The following is a 17,780-nucleotide window of genomic DNA, read 5'->3' as shown; positions in this document are numbered from 1 at the left end:
CATTTTGGAGAACATTTTAGCAGTTTCTTATAAACATATATGGTAGGGTAGCAATCTCACCCTGGAGGTTTATCCAAGAGAAATCCAAGAGCGCTTTATTTGTGACAGCCCCAAACTAGAATGTCCATCAACAGATAAATGGATGAACAAATGGCGGTATATCCCTACAATGGAATACTACTCAGCAATAAAAAGGAAGGAATTAGTACTACATGCCAAAACAGGGATAAATACAAAAAACGTTATACTGAAAGAAGCCAGACACAAAAGAGTACATACAACATGCTTCCATTTATATGAAACATTAGAAAACACAAACAAATGCTATAATGACAAAAATCAGGTCATTAGGGCTAGGCGTGGGGCGACCTGGCTGCAACAAGACGTTAGGAAATTTTCAGGGGCGATGGAAGTGTTATATTGTGCTGGTGATTGTAAGTGTGTATGCAATTGTCAAAATTCATCCAAATGTACACTTAAAATGGGTGCATATTATTGCATTAAATTATACATCAAGAAAACATCAGCTTTGGGGCGCCCGGATGGCTCAGTCGTTAGGCATCCGCCTTCGGCTCGGGTCCCAGGGTCCTGGGATCGAGCCCCACATCAGGCTCCCTGCTCAGCGGGAAGCCTGCTTCTCCCTCTCCCACTCCCCCTGCTTGTGTTCCCTCTCTCACTGTGTCTCTCTGTCAAATAAAATAAATAAAATCTTTAAAAAAAAAAAAAAAAAGAAAGAAAAAATCAGCCTTAAAAAAGTTATTGGGCATGTATCAAATTATCTGAAAACTTAAAACGTCCTGACTACTTTATTTCACCAACATATAAGTAACAGCACTATTATTATACTGAAAACCTACCAGGTAGTTGTAATAAAATTTAGAAATCCTGGATTTTATCATTTTCTTCCCTGATCCTCATTCCAATACCAGCCATTCAAATATTTAAAGAGTAACTACAATGTGCAAGTTGCTTAAAAAAATATATAGTAAATAACTTTTATGAATGAAAGAATATTTAATTCCCACCTTGAAGTTGTCGCTTTACAACAATATATCTGGTAAGTGCTTATTTAAAATTCTAATTCAGATGGGAAAGAAGATGACAAAGTCAGACAGACACAGCCACTCTAAATTCCCGAGATTTTCCCAATCTGTACCGATGACTCCCCTATGCAGGATTGTATCATTCATTCATGCTGTTTGGTAACAGGCACCAGTGGGATAAAACAAGGGAAAACTACTCAAAAGTAAATTGATGAAAAGAAAGCCTTGAAATCCCATGAAGTTTTTTTACCTATCCCGATTAAGAAAAATGCACGTAGGTTCAGAGCCCTGGATGCGGAAAAGGCAGACTGGTAAATCAGAAAGCTGGGCACCCGGAGAGATAAACACATGCCCAGACTCACCCGGGTGCTGCTGTTCCTTCCCGGGCCGCCGCCACCGCCTCCCGGGCTCCCGCGGCTCTAACCTTCCGACTGCGGGGGCCGAGGGCTGGCTCCGACCTTCAGTCGCGGAGATCCGAGGAGGTGACCTGTGCAGAGCCGCAGAGCGTTTACCAAGCAGTCATATGAGATCTGCCGATGGTGCGGTGGATTCTGGTCGGTTTCGCATGTGCTTTTCTAAACTGCGGACTGCACATTCACACTCCACAGAGCCGAGCTGGGCACAGGCGCCGGGCCCCGCCCCTGGGTGGGGCTCCCTGAGCCCGCCCCTCCGCCCCGCGGGGCTCCGGGCGGCCGCCCGAGACTAGCGCTCCGCGGTGGAGCCCGGAGCCTCACCGCCTCCACTTTGCGGAGGAGGGGCCGAAGCGCTCCCCGCCCGCACCACTAGGGATGAGGGTGAGAGAGAGAAGCCAGGGACCTCTGTGCTGATTTTGCAATTAACGAAGGCTCCTTGGGGACCTTTTCTGAATCCGCGTTTGCCCTGTTCTTCTAGGAATGTAGGTCTCCAAGAGAATTTCAGTAACTACTTATATTCATATTATATGCCGACTATACTTCAGTTTAAAAATATATATTATCAAAAGCAAAACTACTTATATTCGCAACTAAAATGCAGAAAGCCATGAGTGACAAAATGAGTCTGCAGCCTTTTTCTTTTCTTTTTTCTTGTCATCTTATTTTCTTCTAGGTGTCATTTGCCTAGCTACTTTTAAGTTGACTATAATAAATGGGGTGAGCACCTCCAAACATTTACCTTTGGCTCAGCTGGCTGGAGCTGGGCACTGAGGTCCCGCCCTAAAACCCAACCTGAAACCTCAGATGCTAACAGTTCAGCTTCCCTACAAGTGGTCACTCAGGCAGAGGGGATGCAATTGCTGGAGCAGGACATTTGGTTACCGCATCCCTGCCCTTTGCTACAGAACCTCTCAAAAACACAATTCTATCCGGAACAGGAGTGCTGCTGCTCTTTAGTCAGGCGTGCCCTTGACATTCAGCAAGAAAATGGCGGCATGTTTGGGGCACACCTGGTTTAGTTTCTCCCAGATGGGTCAAAGAGGCTTCTGATCTGAAGAGTGGAGAGGAGGAATTTTGGTGTTTTGAAATATGAGCTAAAAAATGATACCACTAATGGGGGAGGGCAAAATAAGGGGATCTAAAGCAAGAATCTAGTCAAGAACCTGTTTATATTTTGTAGTAATTTAGAAATAAGCATAATAAAAGAACAAGATGTTAAACACCAAATATTTGTATATAGATGTAATATAAGATATAAGTTATATGTATATAAATATATTTAAGTATATAAGTATACTTGGTATATATATATATATATAAGTGGTAATTGAGTATTTCTAGGGGGAAAGAAACCCAAGTACAATAATGTGAAAAAACACTATTAATTTCTGCTATGTTCATATTTCATATATGTTTAATAATTTCAAATAAAATATTTGTACTGAATAAAATCTGTCAGCTACTCATGGTCTCTGTATCGCACCTGTACTAACACTTGTGGTCATGAGGTGGCAGTGTAGACACAAACCACATTAAAAAAAAAAAAAAAATGTCCAGAGGAAGCTAATGGGTGGTCACAGATACATGTAAGAATCACAAAGTAATCTTGCCTGACAAGCCGTAACTATACAAGCAGATTATAATATGCTTCATTGTTGTTCTTCTGGAATAATGTTAAATAGCACATGTGAGCCAAATACAATGCAGTATAATAAAAACATTAGCAAATTATTTGCAAAGTTTTAATCATAATTGGCTAGTAAGAAGTAATACAGGTAATACTAGTAGTGTTCCTGAAAAATTTCCTATAGATCACAGTTTTATAAGCTAATATATTGACTGATGATTAACTGTGTTAGGATCATGTACTTTTTATTTTTTTTAAAGATTTTATTTATTTATTTGAGAGAGAATGAGAGAGAAAGAGAGAGCACGAGAGGGGGTAGGGTCAGAGGGAGAAGCCGACTTCCCCACTGAGCAGGGAGCCTGATGCGGGACTCGATTCCGGGACTCCAGGATCATGACCCGAGCCGAAGGCAGTCACCTAACCAACTGAGCCACCCAGGCGTCCTAGAATCACGTACTTTTTAAAAATTATTCAATGCTAGGGGCGCCTGGGTGGCTCAGATGGTTAAGCGTCTGCCTTCGGCTCAGGTCGTGATCCCGGGGTCCTGGGATCGAGCCCCACATCGGGCTCCTGACTCAGTGGGGAGCCTGCTTCTCCCTCTCCCTCTGCCTCTCTCCCTGCTCATGCTTTCTCTCTCTCTCTCTGTGTCTCAAATGAATAAATAAAATATTTTTAAAAAATAAAATAAATAAAAATTATTCAGTGCTAATAAAATAGAGTAAGTTGGAACAATCACTCCAGAAAACAATATGATATCATTTAATAACACTGAACATGCACATTTTCTATGACCCAGCAATTCCACCTCTGGAATGCACTCAGAAGAAACTCTTGCCCATGAGTAGTAGGAGTCACATATAAGAATGTTCACAACAATACTGTATACATATAAATAGTCATTGACCAGAAACTTAAAAAAGAGAGTATCATTTAATATCATAAATGATAACTAACAACATAAAATTCAGGATGGTAGTTATCTCTAGATACAGGAAAGAAAATGAGACTGGGAAGAAATTATAGATTTCTTTAATGGCAGTGAGTACATAGATTTTTTTATATCTGTGTGTATATATAAAATATTTTATGATACATGTGATATTTGTATATCAATACATTAAATACCAATACACTGAAATATCATAAATGTTTTAAAAGAATATAGTTAAAGAAAAATACAACTTAATGTAAACATTGACATTCAAAATAAGTCACACCATGGAAATATGTCTATGATGTGTCCTGTGAGTGAGGCAGACTGCAGAACAATATATATTCGTCGATTCCTATTTCTGAAAGAAGAAAACTCTCTGTATGTCGATAGTAATTCTGGCAAGCAGTTAATTCTGGGGAGTAAAAGGAATGAAGAATTTACCTTTCTCATTGATTTGGTTTCATATTGGTTGAGATTAGTTTAAAAACATTTTTTACTTTTGTAATGATTTGTGAATCAATTAAAACTAAATGCTTTAGGAGTAGGGGGAGGGTGAAATAGGTAAAGGTGGCCAAAAGGTACAAATTTCCAGCTATAAATAAATAAGTTATGGGTATGTAATTAAAATGAGAAAAACTCAGTTTTTTCCTTCCCATGTAGGAAGCAAAACCCAATTCTTTCCTCCTGTGTTGTCTTTTACTACTGACACAAAACACTTCACTTCTGTGGAAGTTTGACCCCAGATCAAATCATTCTCTGCAACGCCAGCTGCATATCCTATTATCCTATCATTTAACTCAGTTGTTTTTTTTTAAGATTTTTATTTTATTTAAGAGAGAGAGAGAGAGTGAGAGAGAGCATGAGAGGGGAGAGGGAGAAGCAGACTCCCCACCGAGAAGGGAGCCCGATGCGGGACTCGATCCCAGGACTCTGGGATCATGACCTGAGCCGAAGGCAGTCGCTTAACCACTGAGCCACCCAGGCGCCCTAATTTAACTCAGTTCTGACACTATCTTCTTAAAGCATAATATCCCACAGGTTAAGGGCTCAGTTCCACAAGGCTGCCCCGCTCCACACACACACTTCAGATACCAGTTATCATCTGTGCTTCTGACCAACTGGCTATAGATCAGAGGTTCCGGTGACCCCCTCCTTAGGTTTAACTGATTTGCTAGAGTGGCTCACAGAACTCAAGAAATACTTACATTTACCAGCTTACTACAGGATACAGATGGGCAACCAAATGAAGAGATACACATAGGGTGAAGTCTGGGAGAGTCCCAAGTGCAGGAGCTTCAGTCCCCATGAAGCTGGGGTGTATCACCCTCCCCATGTGGATGTGTTCACCAACCTGGAAGCTCTTTGAACCCCATACTTTTGGGATCTTATGGAGTGTTCATCACATAGGCATGATCGATCATTAACTCCATTTTCAGCCCATCTCTCTTCTCAAGAGAATGGGGGGCAGGGCTGAAATTTCCAAGCTTCTAATCATGGACTGGTCTTTCTGGTGACTAGGTCTCATCCAGAAGCCCACCCAGAGTTGCTCTATTAGAACAAAAGACGCTCAGGGCACCTGGGTGGCTCAGTCAGTTGGGCATCTGCCTTCAGCTCAGGTCATGAGCCCAGGGTCCTGGGATTGAGCACCCGGAGGGCACCCTGCTCAGCAGGGAGTCTGCTTGTCCTTCTCCCTCTGCCACCCTCCCCTGCTGCTCATGCTCTCTCTCACTCTCTCTCACACATGAATAAATAAAAAAATGTGTTTTTTTTATTTTATTTATTTATTTTTTGACAGAGAGAGAGACAGTGAGAGAGGGAACACAAGCAGGGGGCGTGGGAGAGGGAGAAGCAGGATTCCCATGGAGCAGGGAGCCCGATGCGGGGCTCAATCCCAGGATCCCGGGATCATGACCCAACCTGAAGGCAGACACTTAACAACTGAGCCCCTAAATAAAAAATCTTAAGAAAAACAACTGAGCCTCAGGTGCCCCTAAATAAAAAATCTTAAGAAAAAAAAAGAACAAAAGACACTCTTATTACCCAGGAAATTATAAGCGTTTTAGGAACTCTGTGTCAGGAAGAGAAGTCAAAGACCAATATTAAAACAAGAGATGCTTCCGGCATTCCTATCACTTAGGAAATAACAAGAGTTCTGAGCTCTGTGCCAGGAACCAGGGGCAAACCAATATATATTTTCTATTATTTCACTGTAACGTACAACATGGTTGCAGAGTTAATGATACTGTATTGCATATTTGACAGTTGCTAAAAGAGTAGGTCTTGGGCACCTGGATGGCTCAGTCGGTTAAGTGTATGCCTTTGGCTCAGGGCATGATCCCAGGATCCTGGGATCGAGTCCCACATTGGGCTCCCTGCTCAACAGGGATCTGCTTCTCTCTCTACCCCTCCCCCCTGCTCATGATCTTTCTCTCTCTCACACTCTCTCTTTCTTTCTCAAATAAATAAACAAAATTTTTAAAAAAGAGTAGATCTTAAAAGTTCTCATCATAAGAAAAAAATTGTAACTATGTATGGTGATGGATATTAACTATCATTTCACCATACATGCAAATATCAAATCATTATGTTGTACACTTGAAACTAATATAAGGTTATATGTCAACTATACCACAGTAAAAAATAAATAATAAAACAAAATCTAAAACGAATGAATAAATAAATGCCTCAAATTGCTAAGTCAAATGATTACATATTCAAAAAGTTATCTAAAGTTGCTAACTGATCTCAGCCAATTGTGAATTCCTGTTATCCACATTCCCAGCTCTCCTTCAACTTAGGGTGACCATGCATTCCTGATTTGATTAGTGAGATTCATACAGAAACATGCTGAGGAGTTTGCTGGGGAAGCTTTTGCTTTCCCAATATGAGGAGAATAACATCTCTGGCCTACTCCCTTCCTATTTCCTCCAACCTCTAATATTAATGAGATGAATGGAGGTACAGCAGTCATCTTGCAACCATGAAGAAAAACCAAAAGAATGACAGCAACCCAACTCTGAAATGATTGCACCATGGTTCCCAATACCAGCAGCCACCCATCTTTAGATTTCCTTTTTTAAAAAAAATCCTATTTGTTTAAGCCAGTGCAGGTGAGCCCTCTGTTATCTGTAGGTGGAAGGCTAAAGGAGGCTGAAGAGAGATTTCAGCTGCTGTCCACCACAGAGTAACAGAGTTTGTCATTTGAATCTTGTCAGAGTAGAGGGGTTTGGTACACATCTTAGGCTTTCCACTAAAACCCCAGAAGGACCACAGTTTAGGAGTAAACATTATGTCCCAGAACAAAGTATTTGCTCTAAAACTGAGAGCTAAAGATGAAACTAAGGGACCAAGTCTTCAAAGGGTTTGCTTGAGAGGTCAGGAGGGGACAGTGGGACAGACATAGGTGTTGGGCTCAGCCTAGGGAGTTTAGCCCAGAGTGGCCGAGCTTCCAGAGTGTCTCCCAGATGCTTTGTGAAGCCCTCTCAGGGCCAGCTGGTGACCTAACAAAGTAAAATATCAAGAGACCACAAGTACAAAGCAATCAACTAGTATTTTAACTTCCTGGTAGAACAAATGTACGCATTCTTTAGAAAAAGATAGTGGAAACTAAGTCCCGAAAATACTCAATCCAAAATATCCAAAATGTCCAATACCCAATCAAAAATTAAGACTTTCTAAGAAACAGGAAAATGTAACTCACAATCAAGGGGGGAAAGGCAATCAATATAATAGACCCCAAGATAACAGAGATGTTACAATTCCCATACAAGATTTTAAAGCAATGAAGCTAAAAACTAAATATATTCAAAGACCTAAAGGAAAAAATTGTCACATTGATTGCCCAGATGAGAAATCTCAGGAGGAAATGGAAGCTTTTTAAATGGAAAATACAGAACTAAAAATTAAACATACTAAATAAAAATTTACTGGATTGATTTAACAGCATATAGAAGACTACAAAGGAAAAGGTCAGTCAACTTGCAGATAGATCAATAAAGAACCAAGGCGGGGGGTGGGGGGGAGGGTACAGAAAAAGAAGAGCAAAGCAAACCCAAAGCAAGCAGAGGAAAGAAATAACAGATATTAGAGCAAAAATGAATGAAATTGAAAACAAAAAATACAGAAAATCTATAAAACCAAAAGCTGGTTCTTTGAAAAGATCAATAAAATGGACAAGCCACTAGCAATATTGACCAAAAAAAGACACAAATTTCCAGTGTAGGAATGAAAGAGGAGATATCACTGTAGACCTTACAGATACTAAAAGGATAGTAAGGAAATACTCAGAACATATTATACACATAAATTCAACTTTGATGAAATGGACCAATTCCTTTGAAAACCACAAGCTACCAAACTCAACCAATAGGAAAAATATATAATCTGGATATTCCTATATTAATTAAAGAAATTTAATCTGCAGGGTTTTTAAAGAACCTTTTGAAAAAAAATTTCCAGGCCAAGATGGTTTCACTGGAGAATTCTATCAAACATTTAAGGAATAATTAACATCTATTTTACACACTCTCTTCTAGAAAATAAAAAAGGAGGAAATACTTTCCAATTCATTTCATGAGGCCTATATTACTTGATACTAAAAGTAGACAAAGGTAGTACCAAAAAAGGAGAGAGTGAAGCAAGAAAAGGAAAGGAAAGGAAAGGAAAAAGGAAAAGAAAGAAAGAAAAGAGAAGAAAAGAAAGCTATAGATTGGTATCTCGGGAACTGAGGCACAAAAGTTCTCAAAAAAATATTAGCAAATCAAATCCAGCAATGAATAAAAAGAACTATACACCATGACCAAGTGGTATTTATTTCAAATATGCAAGCCTGGTTCAACATTAGAAAATCAATCAACATAACACACTATATTAACAATATAAAAAAAACACATCTTATTAACCAATGCAGAAAAATTATTTGACAAAATTCAACATTAATTCATGATAAAAGCTCTCAGCAAACTAGGCATAGAAGGAAACTTCCTCATTCTGATGAAAGGCATCTACATAAAACCTAGAGATATCCTCATACTTAATTAAGAAAATCTGAATGCTTTCTCCCTAAGATGGGGAATAAGGCAAGGATGTCCATTCTCACCACCATTCCTATTTAACATTATATTGCACTAGGCAGTGCAATAAGGCAAGAAAAAGAATAAAACTGTCCTTTTTTTCAGATGATATGATTATCTACATAGAAAATCCCAAGGGATTAAAAAAAAATCTCCTACAGCTAAAAAGTTTAGTAAGGTTACAGGATAATAGGATACGTGGTCAGCACACAAAAGTCAACATACTAGCAACGAAGAATTTGAAAAAAGAATTAAAAAACAAGACCAATTATAATAGCTTTTTAAAAAGGAAATACTGAGGTATAAATTGAATAAAGTTAATAAAACATGTCCAGAACTGTAGGCTGAAAATTTTTAAATATTGATGAAAAATTTGAAGATCTAAATAGATAGACATGCCATATTCACAAATTGGAATATTCAATACACTAAAGAAATCAACTTTCTTCAAATTGATCTATAGATTTCTTGCAATTCCAATCAAATCCCCAGCATCTTCTTACAGATATAGACAAGCTGATTCTAAGTTTAAATAAATAGGGGGGAAAAAAAGGCTAGATTAGCTGTAACAATTTTGAAGAAAAGGGATAAATTTGAAGGAATCACAGTACCTGATTTTAAGATTTATTATAAAGCTACAGTAAGGTATTAGAAAAGGATAGGCACATACATCAAGGGTGCAGAATAGAATCCAGAAACAGACTCAAACAAATATCACCAATTGACTTTTTTACAAAGGTGTTAAGGCAAGTCAGTGGAGAAAGGATATCTTTTTTAATGAATGGTATCGGAATTTAATATGCTCAGAAAAAAAACAAAAACAAATGAACCTCCATGATCTAAAGTTCACACTTCCTTTAAAAATTAACTCAGATGGGCACCTGGGTGGCTCAGTCATTAAGCGTCTGCCTCTCTGCTCAGGTCATGATCCCAGGATCCTGGGATGGAGCCCTGCATCGGGCTCCCTGCTCGGCGGGAAGCCTGCTTCTCCCTCTCCCACTCCCCCTGCTTGTGTTCCCTCTCTTGCTGTGTCTCTCTCTGTCAAATAAATAAATTAGATCTTTTAAAAAAATTTAAAAATTTAAAAAAATTTTAAAAATAAAAATTAATTCAGAATGTATCATAAATCTAAATAAAAACACTGAACTATAAAACTTTTAGGGAAAAAAATGTAGGAGAAAATCTTATGACCTGGGGTTAGGCAAATAGTTCTTAGACAATACTAAAATCTCAGTCTAGAAAAGAAGAAAAAAAATATAATAATGGACTTCATCAATATTAAAAGCTTATGCTCTGTGGTTGTTTAATGAGTAGAGAATTTCAGATCTACAAAATAAAAAATTCTATATATCTATTATCCACAACAATGTGAATATACTTAGTACTACTGAATTATATCTGAAGTTCCAAAAAGAATGATTAAATAAATCATATATTTCATAGTCAATGAAATATGGTCTCATCAATAATGCTGTGTAGGATACATGGTCACCCATACCTATGTGTATAGGATACCCCCACTGATAAAGATGTTCATATTTACTAAATGAAAAAGTTAAGTTACATAAGGACATAGTTAAATTCAGTAACACCATCAATCCACTAGATATAATTGACACCTATAGACTATTTCACCCAAAAACAGAACATTCTTCTTAAGTTCACATGTAAATTCACCAGGATAGACCACATTCTACACCAAAAATGTACCTTAACAAATATGAAACAATAGAAATCATACAATATCTGCTTTCAGACCACAGTGAAATTAAACTAGAAATCAATGACAGAAAGATAATTGGAATCCCCAAAAATGTGGCAATTAAACAACACTTCTAAACAACACATGGGTCAAAGAAGAACTCTCAAGAGAATTTTAAAAATATTTTTAATTAAATGCAAATGAAAACACAACTGATCAAAATATATGGGATACAGTAAAAACAGTGCTTAGAGGGAAATTTATAGTATTGAATGCTATATTAGAATAGAAAAATAAGATCTACCTTAAGTTTCTACCTTAAGAAGCTAGGGGAAAAAAGAGCAAATTAGATTGACAGTAAGGAGAAGAAACAAAAATTAGAGCAGAGATCAATGAAATTGAAATTGAAATGAAATTGAAAACAGGAAACCAATAGAGAAAAGCAACAAAATCAAAAGCTGGTTCTTTGAAAAGATCAATAAAGTTATTAAGACTCTAGTCAGGTTAACTAAAAGAGAGAGAGAGGAGACACAAATTACAAATATCAGAAATGAAAGCAGGGACATCAGTACAGATCCCGTGACAACTAAAATGATAATATAGAAATATTATGGGGATGCCTGGGTGGCTCAGTTGGTTAAGTGTCTGACTCTTGATTTCGGCTCAGGTCATGATCTCAGGGTCGTGAGATGGAGCCCCAAACAGGGCTCCGTGCTGAGCCTGCTTAGGATTCTCTCTCTCCCTCTCCCTCTGCCCCTCCCCTACCCCACCCCCACCCACATGCTCTCTCTCTCTAAAAAAAAACAACAACAAAAAACTAATGAACACCTCTATAAACACAAATTTGATAACTAGATGAAATTGACCAATTCCTAGAAAAACACATCTAGCAAAACTCACAGGAGAAGACAATTTGAATAGGCCTATATCTATTAAGGAAATTGAACCAATAACTGATAATTTTCTAAAACCAAAGACCAGGCCCAAATGGGGATAACTGGTCTACCAAACATTTAGAGAAGAAATTATACCAATTCACTGCAATCTCCTTCAGAGGTTAGAAGAAGTGGGAATACTTACTTCCACTCATTCTATGAGGTAAGTATTACCCTAATATCAAAAACAAAGACATTACAAGAAAAGACAACTATAGAACAATATCTCTCATGAACACAGATGCAAAATTTCTCAACAAAATATTAGCAAGTCAAACCCAACAACATATAAAAAGAATTATATACCACAACCAAGTGGGATTTATCCAAGGTATTCAAGGCTAGTTCAACATTTGAAAATCACTTAATGTAATCATCACATCAACAGGCTAAAAAATAAAAATCACATGATCATTTCAATAGATGCAGAAAATACAACAAATAAAATACAAACACAACAATACTCATTCATGATAAAAATTCTCTGTAGACTAGGAATAAAAGAGAACTTCCACAATCTGATAAAGAATAGCTACAAAAAAATTTAAGACACCCTACAGTTAACATTATACTTAATGGTGTGAGAAACCAGTTTTCCTATTAAGATCAGGAACAAGGCAAAGATGTTACCACTCACCACTCCTTTTCAACATTGTACTAGAAGTCCTAACTAATGCAATAAAACAAGAAAAGGATATAAAAGGTATACTGATCAGAAAGGGAGAAATAAAATTGTCTTTGTTTAGAAATGGCATGTTCATCTAATAGAAAATCTGACAAAAATCAACAAAAAAAACTAATAAGTAGTTAGAGCAAGGTTGCTGGATACAAGGCTAATATATAAAAGTCATCTCTTGCCTATATGTTAGCTATGAACAAGGAGAATTTGAAATTTTAAAAAATGCCATTTACATTAGCACTCCCCAAAATGAAATACTTAGGTATTAGTCTAACAAAATACGTACAAGATCTATATGAGCAGAACTAACTACAAAACCGATATATAAAATCAAACAAGTACTAAATAATGGAGAAATATTCCATGTTCACAAATACGAAGACTCAATATTGTCAACATGTCAGTCCTTCCCAACTTATTTATAGATTCAGTGCAATACCACTCAAAACCCCACCATGTTATTTTGTGGGTATAAACTAACTGATTCTAAAGTTTACATGAAGAACCAAAAGACCAGAATAACCAACACAATATTGAAGGAAAAGAACAAAGTAGTAGGACTGCTTTAAGACTTTAAGACTTACTATAAAACTACTAATAACCAAGACAGTATGGCATTGGTGAAAGATAGACAAATAGATCAGTGAAAAAGAATAGAGAGCCCAGAAATAGACCCAGATTAATACAGTCAACTGATCCTCAACGAAGGAGCTAAGGCAATATAATGGAGCAAAGACAGTCTTTTCAACAAATGGTGCTAGAACAACTGGACATCCACATGCAAAAAGTAATGAGAATCTAGATACAGGCTTTACACCCATCACAAAAATTAACTCAAAATGGATCACAGACCTAAATGTAAAATGCAAAACTGTAACACTCCTAGAAGATAACATAAGAGGGGTACCTGGGTGGCTCAGTCGGTTAAGCGTCTGCCTTCGGCTCAGGTCATGATCCCAGGGTCCTGGGATGGAGCCCCATGTCGGGCTCCCAGCTCACTGGGGAGCCTGCTTCTCCCTCTCCCTCTGCTGCTCCCCTGCTTGTGCTTTCTCACTCTGTCAAATAAATAAATAAATAAAATCTTAAAAAAAAAAAAAGATAACATAAGAGAAAACTTACATGACCTTAAGAATGGCAATGACTGTTTAGATACAACACCAAAGGCATAATCCATGAAAGAAATACTTAATGCTCATTAAAGCTGAATTTCATTAAAATTAAAAACTTCTACTCTGTGAAAGACAATGTCAAGGGAATGAGAAGACAAACCACAGAGTAGGAGAAAATATTTGCAAAAGATATATCAGATAAAGAGTTGTTATCCAAAATATACAAAGAAGTCCTAAGAGTCAACAATAAGAAAAACAATCCAATTTAAAAATGGGCCAAAAATAAATAAAAAATAAATTTAAAAGTGGGTCAAAGATCTTAACAGATACCTCACCAAAAGAAGATATACAGATGACAAAAAAGCATATGAAAAGATGCTCCACATCATATATCATCAGGGAAATGCAAATTACAACGAGATACGAGTAAACACCTATTAGAAAAATTCGAACACTTAACAACACAGGTGGCAAAGGTGTGCAAACACAGTAAGTTTCATTCATTGCTGAGATAAATGCAAATGGTACAGCTATTTTAGAAGACAGGCAGTTTCTTAAAAAACTAAACATGCTCTTATCATACAACCTAGCAATTGTACTCCCTGGTATTTACCCAAATGAGTTAAAAATTTATGTCCACACAAAAATCTGCACACGGATGTTTATAGCAGCTTTATTCATTCATAATTGCCAAAACTTAGAAGCAACCAAGATGTCCTTCAATAGGTGATTGGGTAGGGGTGCACCTGGCTGGCTGTCAGTAGGCATGAAACTCCTGATCTTGGGGTCATGAGTTCAAGCCCCACACTGGGTATAGAGCTTACTTTAAAAAAATTAAAATAAACAGGTGAATGGATAAATAAACTGTGTGTGGTACATGCAGACAAAATATTAATTACTCAGTGCTAAAAAGAAATGAGGTATTGAGCCTAAAAAGACATGGAGGAAGCTTAAGTGCATATTAATAAGTGAAAGAAGCCAATCTGAAAAGGTTATATACTATATGATTCCAACTATATGACATTCTGGAAAAGGCAAAACAATGGAAAAGGTGAAAAGGTCAGTAGTTGCTAGGGTTTGCAGGGGGTGGTATGGGGTAGGAGGATAAATTGAATAGGCAGACCACAGAGGATTTTTAGGGCAGTGAAGATACTCTGTGTGACACTATAATGATAGATGCATGTCATTGCATATTTGTACAAACCCAAAGAATGTACAACACCAAGAGTGAACTCTAATATAAACTATGAACCTGAGTGATTAGGATGCGTAGGCTCATCAATTGTAACAAATGTACCATTCTGGAGAGGGACATTGGTAATGGGGGAGGTTCTGCATGCATGGGGGCAAAGGGTATATAGAAACTGTACCTTCCTCTCAATTTTTCTCTGGACCTAAAACTGCTCTAAAAATATAATGTCTTTAAATATTAAAAAAGTAAGCCATAGTAAAATTAAAACCATTCTGAGTATATACAATAAAGGGAAGTTAAGACTAAATAGTTAAGACTAAATAGTTAGATATTTAATGGAAGAACTGAGAAGCCTAACAGGGTATGGTAAAGCACCTCAGAGATTAACAATTGCAAGAAGCCTTTACCAACTCTGGGGAAGCGGTATTACTAGGCACAGGATTATCCGGTAGAGCTGGAACCGCAGTGACCTGCCCAGTTGAAGCAAGAGCCACAGAGGAAATACACACATTGCCACCTGAAACATGGGGGAGAAATACCCTGGTTTCTCACTTCCTCTCTTCAGGGCTTTCTCTTGGCCAAATCTAGCGAGAAGCCAGCTGACACAGGAACCTGAGGGGAAATGTATTTTTCCTAGGTGTCAGAGCAGAGCAAAGGAAGAGCAAGGAACAGATTATGACAAAGGCAGGCCAAAGAACAGCACAGATTGCAAAGAAGGCCTACAAATAAGAGGAGAAAACTAATTCCAGTAGAAAAATGGGCAAACAACATGACTATGCAATTCACTAAAGGCCAATAAACAAACAAAAGATCTAATTAACACTAGTAAAGAAATTCAAAGAAAAATAATGAGTTACAAATTTTTTCACAGACATACAAGATTGAAAAGGTTGATAAGGATGCAGGAAAATGGGCACTTATTAGTAGTGTGAATATAAATCCACGCAATTTTTTAACTTAACTAGTTACCTATCCCAAAGAGCTCAATCAATGCATAAATATTTCTCTTTTAGGATGTTCATTAGATAAGTTAAACAATTTATGGTATATACATTTATTGTACAATAGAATACAGCATAGCAATTAAAAAGGACGGTAAATCTATATTTATTGACAAAGAACTTTGGACAAATTACTGAATAAAAATGCAGAATACAAAACAATATATATAGTATGAACTTATCCATATAAATCTGTGTGTAATTGAAAGATATTTGAAATGTTTACCAAAATGCTGAATGGCTGCCTCTCAATGATTTTCACTCTTCCTTGTACTCTTTTGTATTACTTGAATTTCCTACGTGGCTATGCATTATGTATTATGTTTGTCATTAGGGAAAACACAAAGCTATCCTTATAATGGAGAAAAATAGGAAAATTTATATTACAAAGCAATATGATACAACATAAAAAAGTGCAGCAATTCATGACTGAATCTTCCCTCTCCTCCTCCTAGAAATTCTACAAAGCAACAGAGAGATGATTGAGGGGGACCTGAAAATCCTGTATTCCACAATACTAGGAGACGAAAAGCAACTAGAGTTTCCAAGATCTGAGTAAGGGCTACCAAGAGCAGCTGAGATTGGGCAGCAACTACATGGGAAGTGGCACTTGGAAGTGTTTAAGGAACCAGCAGCAGCAGATCCCAGAAAACACCAGAAAGTACATTCCCTGAGGATGAAAAGTTCACATGAAAATGAAAAAGCTTGTTGTTCAAAACACCCAGAGCATCCACAGAGATAAGAAGTGAGGTTGAACTGAAGCTACAAGGAACAGAGTAGACAGAGAAGGTACAGAGTATCCAAAAGAATGTCTTGGAAACCACATATGGTAAATCTCAGAAAGTAGATAAACAGCCCACCTCAAATGCAGGCGCTATGTTTCCTGGGTGCAATGACCAATGACGATGCCAGGGAGCACAGGTATGACAGCAGAAGCCCTACTGGGCCAGCTTAGAACAAGGAAGCAAAGGAAGAGGGGCTACACAAAAACCGCAAAGAAGAGCCACATGGGGGGCGCCTGGGTGGCTCAGTTGGTTAAGGGACTGCCTTCGGCTCAGGTCATGATCCTGGAGTCCCGGGATCGAGTCCCGAATCGGGCTCCCTGCTCAGCAGGGAGTCCGCTCCTCCCTCTGACCTTCCCCCCCTCATGTGCTTGCTCTCTCTCTCTCACTCTCTCAAATAAATGAATAAATAAAATATTTAAAAAAAAAAAAAAGAAGAGCCACATGGAACGAGGCAGTCTGACTGTGGCAGCTAAAAACTTTGGCACTGTTCAGCCTGGAAAACTACCTTGGCCCCTCTTGCCCTTCCTTCACGGGAGATCCCTGAAAATCGTGGGTCCTAGAAAACACAACTCATTTAAAAATGGATTAAAAATAAAATAAAGGAGCACAAAGTGACAAATACCTTTGTTACGAGTTAAAATTGTGTACCCCCCAAAATTCATATGCTTAAGTTCTAACCTCTAGTCACTTCAGAATAGTGAGAACAGTTGGAGATAAGATTCTCAAAGAGATGATTAAGTTAAAATGAGGTCTTTAGATAGCACCCTAATCCAATCCAACTGGGATCCTAATACAAAGAGGAAAGTTGGGATGCATGGAGAGACACCAGAAATGTGAGTGCACACAGAACAAAGACCCTATGAGGACACAGTGAGAAAAGAGCCATCTACAAGCCAAAGAGAGGCCTTGGAAGAAACCAAACCTGCTGACCCCTTGATCTTGGACTTCTAGCTTGCAGAACAGTGAGAAAATAAGTTTATATTGTTTAAGCCACCCAGTCTGTGGTTTTTTGTTATATAAACTAATACAACTTTTCATACAAAATTACTATGTAAGAATGGTAGAAAAGGGCAGCAAATCTTACCTACAGATAAAAGTACACACCAGAAAACTGTTAGTCACAGAAAAGATGAAAACTAAGATTGATTATACATTCTGTCTTGATATTAAAAACACATTGAATTGCCTCCATCCAAACAAAACTACAAAAGCAGGAATTCAGGGAAGAGATGAAGAGATGACAAGAGAAGAGGAAGACATAAGACAAAACATAAAATCTCGGGGAAAA

At 37.8% G+C, this 17,780-nt stretch overlaps 1 protein-coding gene across 17 annotated transcripts in view; it reads right to left on the bottom strand.

Annotated features, from left to right (window-relative positions):
• PSPH (phosphoserine phosphatase) overlaps positions 1–17,780 on the bottom strand; it is a 50,001-nt gene that overhangs the window by 15,498 nt on the left and 16,723 nt on the right. For 12 of the 17 annotated variants that reach the window (XM_078074539.1, XM_036115325.2, XM_078074536.1 and 9 more), the window contains 2 exons: positions 13,313–13,460; positions 1,406–1,530 (listed from right to left, as the gene is read on the bottom strand). The gene's annotated coding sequence lies outside the window, so the exon portion shown is untranslated. Of the gene's footprint in view, positions 1–1,405; positions 1,725–13,312; positions 13,461–17,780 lie in introns of those variants that run through there. The other 5 variants (XM_078074546.1, XM_036115334.2, XM_036115324.2 and 2 more) reach the window with 3 other exon arrangements.

Source organism: Halichoerus grypus, chromosome 6, assembly GCF_964656455.1.
Source record: "Halichoerus grypus chromosome 6, mHalGry1.hap1.1, whole genome shotgun sequence".
In the NCBI taxonomy this organism is placed as follows: Eukaryota; Metazoa; Chordata; class Mammalia; order Carnivora; family Phocidae; genus Halichoerus; species Halichoerus grypus.
This window is presented reverse-complemented; position numbering and strand designations above follow the sequence as displayed.